The 14,150-nt window shown below is 42.4% G+C and overlaps 1 protein-coding gene across 1 annotated transcript in view; it reads right to left on the bottom strand.

The window, feature by feature from the left end:
- The window catches only part of MTUS2 (microtubule associated scaffold protein 2), a 642,868-nt gene that overhangs the window by 610,492 nt on the left and 18,226 nt on the right, over positions 1 to 14,150 (bottom strand). The window contains exon 2 of the mRNA XM_037058899.1: positions 7,075 to 7,147. The gene's annotated coding sequence lies outside the window, so the exon portion shown is untranslated. The remainder of the gene's footprint in view (positions 1 to 7,074; positions 7,148 to 14,150) is intronic.

Genomic DNA, 14,150 nt, shown 5'->3' with positions numbered 1-14,150 from the left:
CCATAAATACTTACATACCTGCACTAAAAAAAAGGAGTATGGCACCAGAAATGCAGGTAAAACATGGAGTGTGTGAAGGGCCCTGTGTGTGTGCTAAGGAACCTGGGCAGCATCCTGTAGGTAAATGTATAGAGTGGTCAGAAACCGCAAGGGGTAAGTGCGGCAGAGGCCCAAGTGACTGTCAGGCTCTGTCATGTGAGCAGGCCTAGCTACCAGACATCCTCCTGCTCCCCCTGGGATGCCGAGCTTTCATATGATGGATGCCCGGATGCTGGAGCCAGATGAGTCCCAGCTGGCATTAGAAGCAGAATGCCAAAATGGCATACATCTCCAGGGCTGCTGCCTGGTTTCCTCGGACAGTGGGGATGGAGGAATTAGACCATGTAGGGAAGGAAAGGAGGCCTGCCCTGCAAAACCACCCTACCGACTCCTTATCAGCTCCTTGTGGTTTGCCAAAGCAACGATAAGATGAGACAGTGCCGACAATAAAGAAGGAAGAGAGCAACAGAATCAAAAGAAGTCTCAAGAGTCTCCAAAGCTATCCTCAATGTCTTCTAGAATCTACTCTAGGTCTGATATCCCACTGCACACATCTCTACTGCTCCATGGCTGCAGATCCTCCTTCCTTCTCTTTTGGGCCATTACCATCCTTCTCTGTCAGAGCTCCTGTGCCCCTGGCATTTCCCTCTGGGGGGCAAAACTGTGGAGTCCACCCTCATCCTCACCTCTTCCTTTGCACTAGATCTGACAAGGGGAACCAAGGTGCCACCAAAAAATTCAGGTTACATTGACTTCATTTACAGAAACTCCAAACTCTTCATGCCTATTTCAATAATTCCCACTTTTCAAAGAAAGTTACCCTAGATGATTTCCTGGCAGCCTTCTCTTGCCATCCCAAACACAGCATAGTGCAGTGCTCGACCAGGACCTGAGAAGGACATGAACCCCTCCATACCATCCACATCTTAAATGATGAGAACCTCAATGAATTCAGCCCTCTGTGCTTCCTCAGTGTTTTCATTCACCAAATATTGATTGAGCCCCATTATATGTAAGGCATTTTGTCAAATAACATTGGAAAGGAATGAGGCATGGATCATACATCTGAAGAAGGATAGTGTCCAGTAAGAAAATTACACCTGTTAAAAAAAAAAACTACAGTGTAACATAGGAGAAGGTATTCCACACAGGGTACTGATAAAGTGCTACAGAGCTAGGAGCTTCAGAGACTATTTTTGTTATGTCAGCTCTTCAAGAGGACAATGAGTCCCGGTCCTCTTTTGTTAAGTGTGCATATCCTTCACAAATCAGAGACTCTTTGTTCTCAGAATCCATAACAAGAACTGATTCTGCAAGAAGCGAAGAAAACCTGAGTTCTGACGAGCAGTCTATTAAAAATTCACTGAAAGTGGCATATTATTTGCACACTTATAATAGTCTGTGGAGATTAACCTACCCAGACAATTTAACTTCTTCTTCTAAGACAACAAACAACTCAAATATTTAATGGACACACACAGGCTTGATGGACTCGGCAGTGTATCGTCCATGTTGGTTGAGGTTAAAACACTCGAGTGAACTAAAATGCATCTTAGAATTCATAATTAGCCAAGTGTTTCCAATCTGATTTTTTCATGCACTTTAGCTATTAGAGGACTACTATTGCTTTAAATTAAGCTCTGAAGGGAAAGCTGTCCTAGACTGGCAGACCACAAAGGCTGATTCCCCATGGCTTCTCATGTGCCTCTATATTTAAGAATGTTGGTTCATTAACTAACTAGTTGTGATCAGTTCAGTTATGTAACTTGCATCTATGTCACAAAAAAGTAATACATTAACAAGTCTAGAAATATCAGCTTCTGAAAGGACACTTGTAAATGCACCTTATTTGAAGGGAAAGGAAGCGCTCCTCATGCAGGTGCTGTGACACGTCATTGGGTGCCCTCCCTGGTTATCTCATTGGGTCCTTACAGAACACTGGACAGGGCCACCCCATTGGAGGTAAGGGAACTGCAATGCCAGTCAGGCCACACAATGCAAAATGGTGGCACTCTGGGTCGTGTCTCAGCTCTGCCTTTTTGCAGCTCTGCCTCTGCAGAGCTGAGACACGACCCAGAGTGCCACCAAATTCCATATCCCCCCTCGTCATGGCATGACAATGGCCTGTCTCATCCTGAATGACAAGGATAACAGCTGTCGGTGTAACAAAGCATAAAGAAGCCCCCAACATAACAAGGATACTACTGCAGAGCCAGCGCTTCCATTGGTAAGTTCTGTCCTTGAATTAAGGGTATTTTCTTTCCAGTTTCTCCACGAAAGTCAGTTTTGTCTTGATCTCTCAATATGTGTCTGTGTGGGGAAAAAGGGTGACCTGAATCTTGCCTCGATTGTTCTAAAAGCATCCACCAATCACTCAACACATGTCACACACTTGCTGGTTGAGACTCCAGGAAGATAGCAGAGAATAAACAGACAGAACACCAGTCCTTGTAAAGCTCATGTTCTGGCCATGAGCTGTATCAACAGAACCAAGATGAGAACCTGGTGCAGACTCTTCACTTCTCTCTGCCACCTGCCAGGCAGCTCTCCAACCCACACAAGCAGCAGCCACTGCTGAAAAGGCTATTCTGCCTGCCCAGGCATCTCAGGGGACTACCCCCATTTCAGCAGCTGAGCATGAAATATGCACACAGCACATTTTTTACAAAACAGGATGCTACATACAATGAATAATAACCATAAAAATATGATGAAATCCTCTTAGGCCAAGGCAAATCTTTTAAAAAGCCATTTTTAAAAAGCCATTTAATTCATTCTCCTATCATGGGACAGAGCCAAAATAAACCTTCAAAAGAAGCATTGGAAATGAATCTCCAACCAATCTCCCCACACAAAGTCCCAAGCTTCTGCCCCAGGAAATCACTGCCAAATGGCTGATGTCAGCTCAGGTCCTCAGTGCTTCTAAAAGGAGAGGGGGGGAAATCCACATTGTACTAAGAATATGCAAGTCAAAGCAATAACTCATAAAACATTTGAATAACCCATTCATTTTTTATTCTGCTATAATTTCTGTGATAATTTTAAAGACAATGAACTCATCTGACAGAAGAGGATGACAGGAACTTTTCCAGGATCCCCACTGTAAATCAGCATTCACTGCAAGCATGTTCAAACACTGCACCACTCCCTGCTATCTGCTTCTAAAGGCAGGAGTGAAGCCATTCTGTCTGCCTACTGGCATGTTTGCCCATTTAATCAGCAAAGATGACACAGTGCCAGTGTGATCCAGGCCCCTGTGTGTGTGCCCTGATGACCTAGTTTAATAAAATCTGGCCTCACATCAAACAGAACCCAGGTTTAATTCCTAGCTAGAAAGGCAAGGTCACAGTGTGCAGCTGACCGGATGAGGGAGCAAAGCGCGGAAAATTGTGCCGCCTTGTGCACCATTTAAAAACAGATAACAAAGAAGCCTCTGTGATTTCTATCATCTTGACTGGACTGTCCCTGTGACATTTCCTGACTCTGCCTCCCTCCACCCCCAGCAACCAATTTCCTAAAATTCTGAGCTCTGGATCTACAGAGTTAAAAAAATAAAATACATTTGGCTTCCCTTTCTCCTGTGTTTTTTGCCCAAGATGGATCAGGGAGAAGATCAGCCTCACCCTCCCCAAAAAAATGTACTCTAAGACACTGTGCTTCCAATCTACCACTAAGGATAATTTTTAAAGCAGAAAATAAGACATATGCACTGCTGAACTCTTCATGGACTCAAAATCTGAGGATATTTCAGTCCTGTTCGACATCTTGATATTTTGGAATCATAGATCCTTCTCTGGTGGAAAAAAAACACACACTCTTTAAAAAAATATCAAAGGTCTCTGAAAAACCAGTGGTAACCAACGATTCCCACACATCTCATCATGGGATACAAATTTATTTCTAGGATTCCTCCAGCCTTGTTCAGTTGGTGCCCTCTAATGATAGAATTACCTGCTCAATTTTAAAGCAGTTTTGTCAGTGAAGCCATCAGGCTTCCTATCATTGAGGATGAGATAGGCTAGTCTGAAATTTAGGGAATTTGAGAATCGAAAAAAGATTGTTAAGGGGTGGATGGGTCAAGTCCCCTGTCCAAAGGGGCCGTAAAGCCGAGCAGTCAAGGGCACAGCTGGCTGCAAGCTCCTGCCCTGCCCTTCCCCACTCGCAAGACGGAAGATGAAGGTAGTGGCAGCACCCACCTCTCAGGGTGTTTAGGGAGCAATGAGACAGTGAGTGAGTGTGGTGGGCTCAGCACAGCACTGAAGGGAGCACTCACTACTTGGTAGGCATTATTCACACTGACATGCTGCAAGCCATTCCATCCATTGGGTAGGCATTGAGCACATGGCACGGTGTACCTAAGAACTTCCACCAGATGATTGCCCACTCACTCCCCCTTTTAAAAGCTACTCTGTATATCTAATTCTCTCTTGCTGCAAAGTAGGCACATATTTACATAATCAGCATAAAGGATCTCATTAAAAATAATGAGAACAATTATTTGAGCCATATAGTGAAAAATATTTCAATCCCAAAATTATGACAATTGATGAAAATGCCTGACTGTTGTGAAGTATCACTGTTTCATTTTGATGTTTATTAAGCTGTGGTTTCCCAAATATTTTCTAGTAGCAAATACCTGACTCTACTGAAAAGTAAGGAAAAATGGAACACAAAATCATTAGCTCAGTGTCACAGGTGCCAAATATTAGACCCAGATGTGTTCATATTCTCACTCACTCCTTGGTATTCCAAAGGCAAACAAAAAAGTCAGAAATAATACACAAAGTGAAACACACAGTTAAGCAGTTATCCAGGGGAGAGACAGTCATATAAGCCTCCCTAACCCTCTTTTCCTTTTTTCTTCTGCCCCTTTAACTCATTTATTTAAAAAAAGGTCCACTTCATTTCTTTCTTCAAAACATAGATCATATATGTGTGATGTGGTTGGGGAGAGAGATTTCAGATGTAATAACACCAGGGCCTGTTCCCCACAACCATGTAAATTGTTCTCTTAACTGATCACATGTTCCTCGACTTCTGTACTTAGATTATCACTCCCCCCACCCATGTCACATGCATGCACACACACACGCAGGTAAGGGAAATATGGAGCCTCGAGCAGGAATATGGGATATAAACATTAGCATTCAGTGGAATTATATGCAGTGCCTCTCTGTGATCTTGTTATTGTTACTGCTAAGGCTGGGTGAGGTCCTCCTGGGATGCAGAGGCAGATATATGAAACAATAAGAAAACCTTAGTGCGCCACAAAGACACGCCCCTTTCATTTCCCTCTAATCAGTTCTGTCATCAGCACTAAAGCAGCAATGCTTTTTCCCAGGCCATACATTTTGTGTCTATGGCCTGGCATCTTTCCATCTCCCGTGTCCCTTAACATGAGTCCTTGGCTTCATGGCAGCGGCTGCCACCCCTTCACCATGGCCACCCCAGTTGCCCCCACCATCCAGCCCACCCCGAAAATAATCAGCACCTCCACCAATGCTACAACTACCATGCCCGCCACCGCCCCTAACCCCAGCACAGCATTTCTCCCCATATCTGTTCCTTTGTGTGACTACACATCAGTTACACATCAGTCAGGTCACATCCTCCACTGCAGCCCTACCTGGGGCCCCCTAATAATGCTGCACCTCTCTTGCCCTGTATTTGTCAATCAATATCCACCCATTAACAGCAACATAATAGTTGTTGTCTCATCAGAAAATTAATTATAACAACTCCCAAGAAGGGAAGAGCCATCCATTACAAATACACTAATATTTTGAAAACAACTTACTGGAATTTAAAAAAAACCCTCAAGTTTAAATAGTCTTTGAGAAAAGAACATCACAGAAGTGGTAATGTACAGAATAGAGCCACTTCAGTAGTCTTGGGAATCTGAAAGCACACACTCTGTGCCATTAACTTGCAGGAGCGTGGTCACAGATTTCACTTAAAACAAATTTTCCATTCTCCTTTCCTTGCTTTACAAACCTAAAAAGCTCGGTCTATCCCTTCTAGCCTCCAACCTACGATGTTCAGTTCCTTTCATCCAATCAAAGCCAGACCCCAAACTAGCATTTCTACCCTCTGACCTCAATGACCAGAACTTAAGAAAAAGACTCCCTTCCTTAGAGTCTGTCCTGAGTTGACTCCCAACAAAACAAAGCCAGCCCAGCTGTTGCTCAGGGTGTGAACACACAAGGGCACCAATCACACCATTAGCATCTCTGCTATCTTTAAAATTGTATTTTTATTACAACTTTGATGATTTAAAGATGGGTAATTTATTTAAATTGCAATTTCCCTGCATGTAGCAATAAAGTGTCTTATTCTAAAAGTCAGTGTAGTCCAACAATTTTCCGTCCAATGGAAGGAGAATGTCCGTGGAAGGGGTGACTTTGTCTAATTTGCACAAAATGCCCAAGAGGCTCAAGGCAACCCTCGGAAAAGCTTCTCGAAAATGCTTCTCGAAAATGCTTTCAATTTTCTGGGTCTTGGCTGTTCACTAAAGCTTCTACTTTTAGTTTGATAAACTCTGTTTGTATTGTATTAACTCCTCCCCCACAAAAAAATTTGGTCTTCTATTCAGTAAGTTCAGTTATCAAGCACATCCTCCACTCCAAGCAAGCCCCTAAATGCTGCTGATCCCCTTGTCCTGCTTCTGTCTATTGGTGTTACTGCACACATGTCAACGGGAACACAATAACCTTTTGTTACGATAGGAAATTAATTAGCACTAGGAAAGAAACATCCATTAGAGACACAGTCCACCAATTCAAAATTCTTAACAAAAAATGTTTGAACTTGAACTCCAGTCAATGTCTGATTATATTTCTCACATTTCAAAAAAGCAAAATTAAATTAGGCTTTCTAATGAGAATTGATTTCAGTTTGCTTGTTTTGTTTTTAATATTTACAAAAAATTACCAAAAGTTACTTACTTGGAGTACCAGAAAGTTTTATACAACATTTAAGAGGCAGTCATGGACCCATATCAAATGGAATAATAAATAGAAAGGCACATACACTCACCTTGACCCCCAGAAAACAAATTTCACTGCCATTGGGGAAGATGCACCCTCATTGACAATCCAAATATGAAAACCTTAAAGAAAACAAAAAGATACAGGAAAATTTAGAAGAAAGGAGGAAGATTCAGGAAAGCATAAACAGTAACTTTGTTATGATACTACTTCTCACTGAAAAATAAAGTTAGCTCAGAGTTCTTAAATCTAAGCAGTAATTGTACCACAAATAAATCCTTCAAAATTGGGGTTGTGTCATAAATTCACCACCTGGCTGTGTCTAGAATTTTAGAGATACTTCAATCTTATTTTCAGATTAATTCTCAATGGATTACATGACTTTATCTTAATCCCTAAAGCCATTAATGAAGTGAAAACTGATTCTTAAATACACCATATAAATGAAGTACCTTTTTAAAAAAGATTTTATTTTATTTTATTTTTAGAGAAAGACAGGGAGAGAAACATCAATGTATGGTTTGCACACCCCCTACTGAAGACCTGGCCCACAACCCAGGCATGTGCCCTGATTGGGAAATTGAACCAGTGACCTTTTGGTTCGCAAACTGGTGCTCAATCCACTGAGCCACAGCAGCCAGAGCTAAATGAAGTACCTTACCGACTTCAGACTTTGCTTTTGCCAAGGGAAGAATACCTTTGATACATGATTAATCACGTCCATTTTGCAGAACTTAATTTCCCTAAATTGCACCAAATTTATACTGTTGAGCTTCTTACTTTCTTCTAATTCAGAAGAAATTAAAAGCCAGATGACCCATAAATGCTACAATATTGACAATATTAATATTAATTAAATCCTTAATAATTGCATTTCAAAATAAATCAGCAAAAATTTCTTCCCTTTCTAAATTATCCACCAAGAAAATTAGTTGTCAGATGGTAGAAAAGATATGAATCTTCCTCCCAAATGATGCTGCAACAGACACCACAGAATGACTATTATTAAGTTGTATCATATAAAATTGCTGATATACAACCATTTTTTAGCTACAAAAATGACAATTTCATCATTTTTTCCAAACAAGAAAACAGGCATGATTTTAAAACCCAGTGATCACAAAACAAATCTTCAAAACTACCAATTACTCGGCAGAAATCATTTTTCTGAGCAGCACCGCTTATTTGGGTAACTTAACTGTTTCCATTTCAACCCAACATACCTTCGTAGCACCTGAAAAGATATTAAATGAATTGCCTCCAGCCTTTGGAAGGGGTTGAGAGTCTCTTTCCAATTCTGTCTTGCTCCCCAGACTCTATTTACTGTCAACTCCCGCTCAGCTTCCTCCTTGCAACATTAAGAGTCTCTTCCAAGAGCTCAATGTGGCAGAGAAAAGCTGAGGGCTGGAAGGCATACCAGTGAGAGTAAGAATGCAGATCTTCAAGAAAAGAAAGCAAAAGGGAATGCACATCAAAGCAAGTGAGGAGCACAATGCAGGGGCAGGGTGCAGAGGAAGGAAAAAGATGCTAGGGGGAAAAGCAGAAGGGCTGCCAGGACTCATGTGGTGGGGAGCAACACACCATCTAGGGAAAACTGAACAGGTCCCAGTCCAGGGAGAATAAAGGGAACAGTTACTTCTGCCTAATAGTAACCCACCTACCATAGGACCTACCACAGCCACCCCTCCCACACCATCCCACCACTGCTGTGAACACAATCCATGTGCATGGGCAACACCACTGGAACTAAAAACCAACAGAACAGAGGCCATGTAAGTACCCTAGGTATAAAAATGCACATGTTTACAAAGTAAGCCTTCTTCTGAGATGGACTAGGAAGGACTTAAATAATTTCCCCTGCTACCAGGAGGCCCATTAAGTGGGAAGCCTACCAGAAATTGTTTTGCTGGGTTCTGACATGAATGAGCAGCCAGTCATAAAATAAACTTTTTAAAATAATTTTTAATCTTCACCCAATCAATATTAATTGATGTTTTAGAGAGAAAGTGAAAGTGGGAAGAGAGAGAGAAAGAGAGACATTGATGTGAGAGAGAAGCATCAACTGACCCCACACACACCCCAACTGGGGATGGAACCCAAAACCTGGTTGTGTGCCCTAACCGGGAATTGAACTTACAATCCTTTGCTGTACCAGATGACAACTGAGACTAAGTCACCTGGCCAGGGCACAAAACAAACTTTTTGATCTCTCTTAAGTGCCATGCTTCTATTTCTCATTCCCTATTTTTAAAATTAACTGCCTTTTCTAAAATTACTTTATTGTTGTTCAATTACAGCTGTGTGCATTTTCTCCCTTCCACTTCCCCCACCCCAGCCAAACCCAGCTCCCTCCCTTGCTTCCACTCTCCCTCTTGGTTTTGTCCACATGTCCTTTATAGTCGTTCCTGAAAACCCTAACTACCTTAAGATAGACATCAGGTCAAAATCAGATTTTTGACCATGGTGGGTGGTGGCAAAGTCCAAGCTGATATGCTAGGTGAAACATATAGTTTTGTCTGCACCAAATCAGAATTCTAAAACAACATAAGACCACGAGAAGAAAAATCAAAGAGGGAAATTGGACATGCAGAGGCACTCTTCATTGTTCCTATAGTGACTTTCCCCTTAAAAGAGCTATTGTGGACCACTCTAAGATTGAAGGTAAATGCATTTATGATTGCAATAGCTGAATGACAGCACTAATAAAGACTAACTGGAAATTTAAGAAAAACAGAGTCAGTCTGGAAGGTCTATGGGAGGGGCTAGGGCTTAAGGAAGTTGTATACATCATGAGAGACTTGAGAACTCTATGGGAGCATAGGAAGAACGCTATGCTCATAATAAAGCTCTGTGGTTCTAACTTCCGTTTCCCTTAACTTTCTCTTCTCTTGGTAAAATACCGCCCAATTTGGGCCAGTGGGGCATGGCTTGCCATGTCTGCATGCACTGGGTTGTAACCCTTTCTCTTTCCCCAATAAATCCTTTTTGATGGCAAAACCCATCATTAATATTAATTTTCAGTTGACAGCATTAATAGTAACAGTAATAACAGAAAAAGGAAATTATTGTTATTACTATTATAAGTATCACCACAAGAAAGAGCTACTGCAAAATAACCACCGTGAAATTAACTGACCAGTTGGGATTGCATCGTTCTTTGTGAAAGAGTTAAAAAGTGACTTCCTGTTAATAAATCAACTAAACTACAGTAAGTAAGCAAAGTTAAGGAGTGCTAGCTAAGGTATGTGAAGATTATACGCACATGTGTGGAAGCTGCCAGGTACCAATGAAAAGAGACACCCTGTGAAGAGCTATAGGCTATGGTAGAACCACCTGGTTAATCTCACACAGAGGAGCCCTAGGCCACTGACAGTTGTCACTGTGATTGAAGCAGGGCCTAAAAAACATCAGCCAGGCAAAAGGACACAGAAGCTAACATAGAGGCAGGAAGAAGAGGTGTCACCTAATGTCCCAGAGTCCCATAATGGAAGAGCTGAGAAAGTGAACTCCGCACTATCCTATGTGGGCAAACCTAAAACAGGTGCCTCCACAGTAACCACTGAGGGAGCTTGTTAAACACAGAGATTTGGGGCACCGCCCTAACTCTTGAATCTAAAACAATTATATTTTTGAAAGCTTTCCCTGGGTACTACTGGAACATAGCCACACTGAAGAGCCAGTGCTAGGGCAAAACAAGAAAACTACTGGAGAAGCAATCTCTCTGTTCACGGGGAGTTTGAGCTGGGTCACTAGGCGAGTTCACTTAATCTTCAGAGCAACTCACAGAGTAGATTTCAACACACTGGTTTTGCAGAGGAAGAGACTGAAGGGTATGTCTAAGGGTATGTCTGAGAGGTCAAGTGGCTTTCCCAACCTGTTAAAGTAAAAAAGAACAAATCCTACCTTGTGATTCAGTTGTAGACCGCTCTGCCTGGTTTTAGGAATTGTATCTCAACCCTTTGTGGCTAAGGGCAAGGGACGACCTCTGGAATGCCAGCCGCAGGAGACAAAGCTCGTCTCTGGTAGCAAATGCTGCCTCAGTTTCCTCTCCCTGCCCCCAAAGCTTGGTCGGAAGTCAACGAAGAGTAAGATCCCTCACAGCAGAGGGCAACCTAAGCCAGACTCACTTGGGAGGGCTTCATGGAAGGACTCAGGGGCTGCAACAAAGAGGGAGCAATGGACTCTCACCCCCCCACCCCACCCCCCAGCTTTGACATAGCCTGAGTCCCCATGTTCTCTGGGAGAAGTGCTTCCTTTCTAATCCCCTTAAGCCTGAATACCTGTTGGGGAGAGGTGCAGCTCCTTGCCTTGCTAGAGCGTGTCCTGGGGAAAAAATCTGGCATCACAAAGACTTCCTGATAAACCTGTGAAATCTGCTCTAAGAGTGCATTCATCCATGTATTAAGGGTTTGAGCAGGAAACCCTAAAACTCTGTTCCTGAGAGACTTGGACTCATACTAAGCCCTCAGATTTCTTTGAAATGTTATGTATTGTTTGATTCTTGCCACCCTGTACTCCTGTGTATTACAACCCAATAAAAGGCCCTGGAGGAGGGAGCTCGAGGCCTTTTTCTCCTCAGAGAACCTGGCTACTGCTGGCCTTTTTCCCCTGAGAAACTGGCCACCAGTCCATGGCCTTTTCCCAGCAGGAAAAATGGCCTCCCCTCCTCCCTAAGCAGACCACATCATGTCTCAGCATGATTCACTTTCATCCGTGGCACCCAGGGGGACTCGAGATAGAAGTTGCCCCAACATGACTTCCTCCTTAAAGTTCTTTGGTGGGTGCTCACTGCCTAAAATGGAATATAACCTTTGTAGGTACCCTGCAAAAACATGGCCCCCAACTCTAATTCAACCACACTACTCCTTCAGCCACCCTCATCCATGCTCCAGGCAAACCAAACTTATAAGCCAAGGTGTCCAATTCACAGCCCGCAGCCCACAGGCCACTTACGGCCCAGGATGCCTGTGAATGCAGCCCAACACAAAACTGTAAATTTACTTCAAACATTATGGGAATTTTTTTGTGATTACGTGTCACAGTGTACTTAATGTGTGGCGCATGACAACTCTTTATCTTCCAGTGTGGCCCAGAGATGCCAAACAGTTGGACGCCCTGTCCCTGGGCAGCACTATTTCAAGCCTCTTTGATGTTGCCTCTGCCCTTCAACAACCTCATGTTCCAAGACGGAGCTCAAACCGCCTGCCCCTTCATGAGGCCACTGCCCACCACTGACCCTTATCCAAGTAGAACTAACCACTTCCTTCGATGGGTCCTGAAGTAATTAGAACAATAAAATGACACTATACTTTTCTCTAATATTCACATGTCTGATCATAAAAACAGATGACACAATTTTTGAGATTAGATATCAGCAAGGTTTTCAAGAATAAATGCAGTGCTAGAGTTAATGTTAAAATCTGAATCTGTATTCAAATCAAAACCGGTACACTGTGCTGTGTCTCTAGCAGCCTTGAACCCGACTTTATAAAAATTACTCCATAACTATCTCTACAGTAGCCACATAGCCTCAGGTGGTGACTGAACACTAGATGTGGTTCATCCGAACTGAAATGCACTGTGTGTGAAAGACACACCTGATTTTGAAGATTCAGTATGAAAAAAGAAGGTAAAATAATTCAACACATTAAATGATACTTTGGCCCTACTAACTTAAATAAAATATATTAACATTAATTCCCTCTGTTTCTTTTTGCCTTTTAATGTGGATATTAAAAATTTTAAATTACAATGGGGCTTACATTATATTTCTATTGGATGAGGTGGCTTCATAAGGTATAGCCTTTATTAACAAACCTGCTAAGAGGATGTTAACTTTTCCTGATGATTACAGAATCGCAGATATCAAAGCCTGCAGGCAATGTTATGCAGCATGGCCCTTCTGAATGTACAGAATCTGCGCTCCATTCAACACTCAGACTATTGCTTTCCGAGTCCTGGCAACTCACTGGAGTTCTTCCCTACTGTCAGCTGCTGGTACTTCACACCTAAGTACCAACCTTCCTGCCTTTTCTACGGTGAGGCAGAACTAAAAAACTTAGTAATCAAGATGACACATTTTAAAATAACAACTGATACATAATTCACACACCATAAAAGTCACCATTTTAAGGGTACAATTCAGTAGTTTTAATGTATTCACAAGGTTGTGCAACCATTGCCCCATTATCAAATTCTAAAATATGTTCATTACCGCCCCCCGCCCCCGCAAAGAAACTTGGCCCCATTAGCAGATACTTCTCTGGCAGCCATGTTCATTCATTCAGTACTTCATTCCTTTTTGTGAGTGAATAATGTTCAATTGGATTTATTTGCCAAAATTGACAGATATTTTAATTTTTTACACTTTGGAGTTCTTATGTACACATTGGAGCCCAAGTTTTTATGTGGATATGTTTGTAATTCTGTTGGGTATGTACCTGAGGACGCAACTGCCCAAAAGGGACCCTCCCTGGGCACATGTGGCTGCAACACCCATGGCTGAGGCTCCAGGTGGTGTGCAGAAATGACTCAGTTCACTCCTGCTCACTAGTCACAGGCTAATCACAGGCCAGCCCTCTGTGATGTTGGCAGTTCCCTTTCTGGTGGCCACACCTGCTACCTCAGAAGGCTGCATTTCTATTTAGGGCACCAGCTGAAATGGTAGATTTGATATCTACAGAGAAAATTCAAAAAGAAACTTGGCATGGAAGCCGTAGTTGATTTCCTCGGTTATTGTGCAAGAGAATGGAGTGGGGTGACACCTGCTTGAACCCCTAAGAGGAAGGCTGCCTCAGGCTTGCTTTGGTGGCATCAGAGCAAACGTGTTGCACAAGAAAAGAGAGGTGACCATGATGTGCTGAGAGCAGCTCTCTTTTCCAAGCTGGAGGAAAGAAAAAGACATTGTCAAGCTTCCTGAAAAACTGCTCTTTTCACAAGGCTGTAATTGGATCCAGCAATACAGCTTTGGTCCAGAGAAGTATACAAGTTCAAATGTGTTCGGAAAATTATGTAAATGCGTGGAATTATTGAAAAAATACAGTGGACCAAATTCAGTGGGATTAGCGATTATCACAAGGGAGGAGCTTGTACACAATGTTCATTTTCCTGATGCCATTCTGGAAT

This window comes from Sturnira hondurensis, unplaced genomic scaffold (assembly GCF_014824575.4).
Source record: "Sturnira hondurensis isolate 20B ecotype Veracruz unplaced genomic scaffold, ASM1482457v3 Scaffold0010428, whole genome shotgun sequence".
In the NCBI taxonomy this organism is placed as follows: domain Eukaryota; kingdom Metazoa; phylum Chordata; class Mammalia; order Chiroptera; family Phyllostomidae; genus Sturnira; species Sturnira hondurensis.
This window is presented reverse-complemented; position numbering and strand designations above follow the sequence as displayed.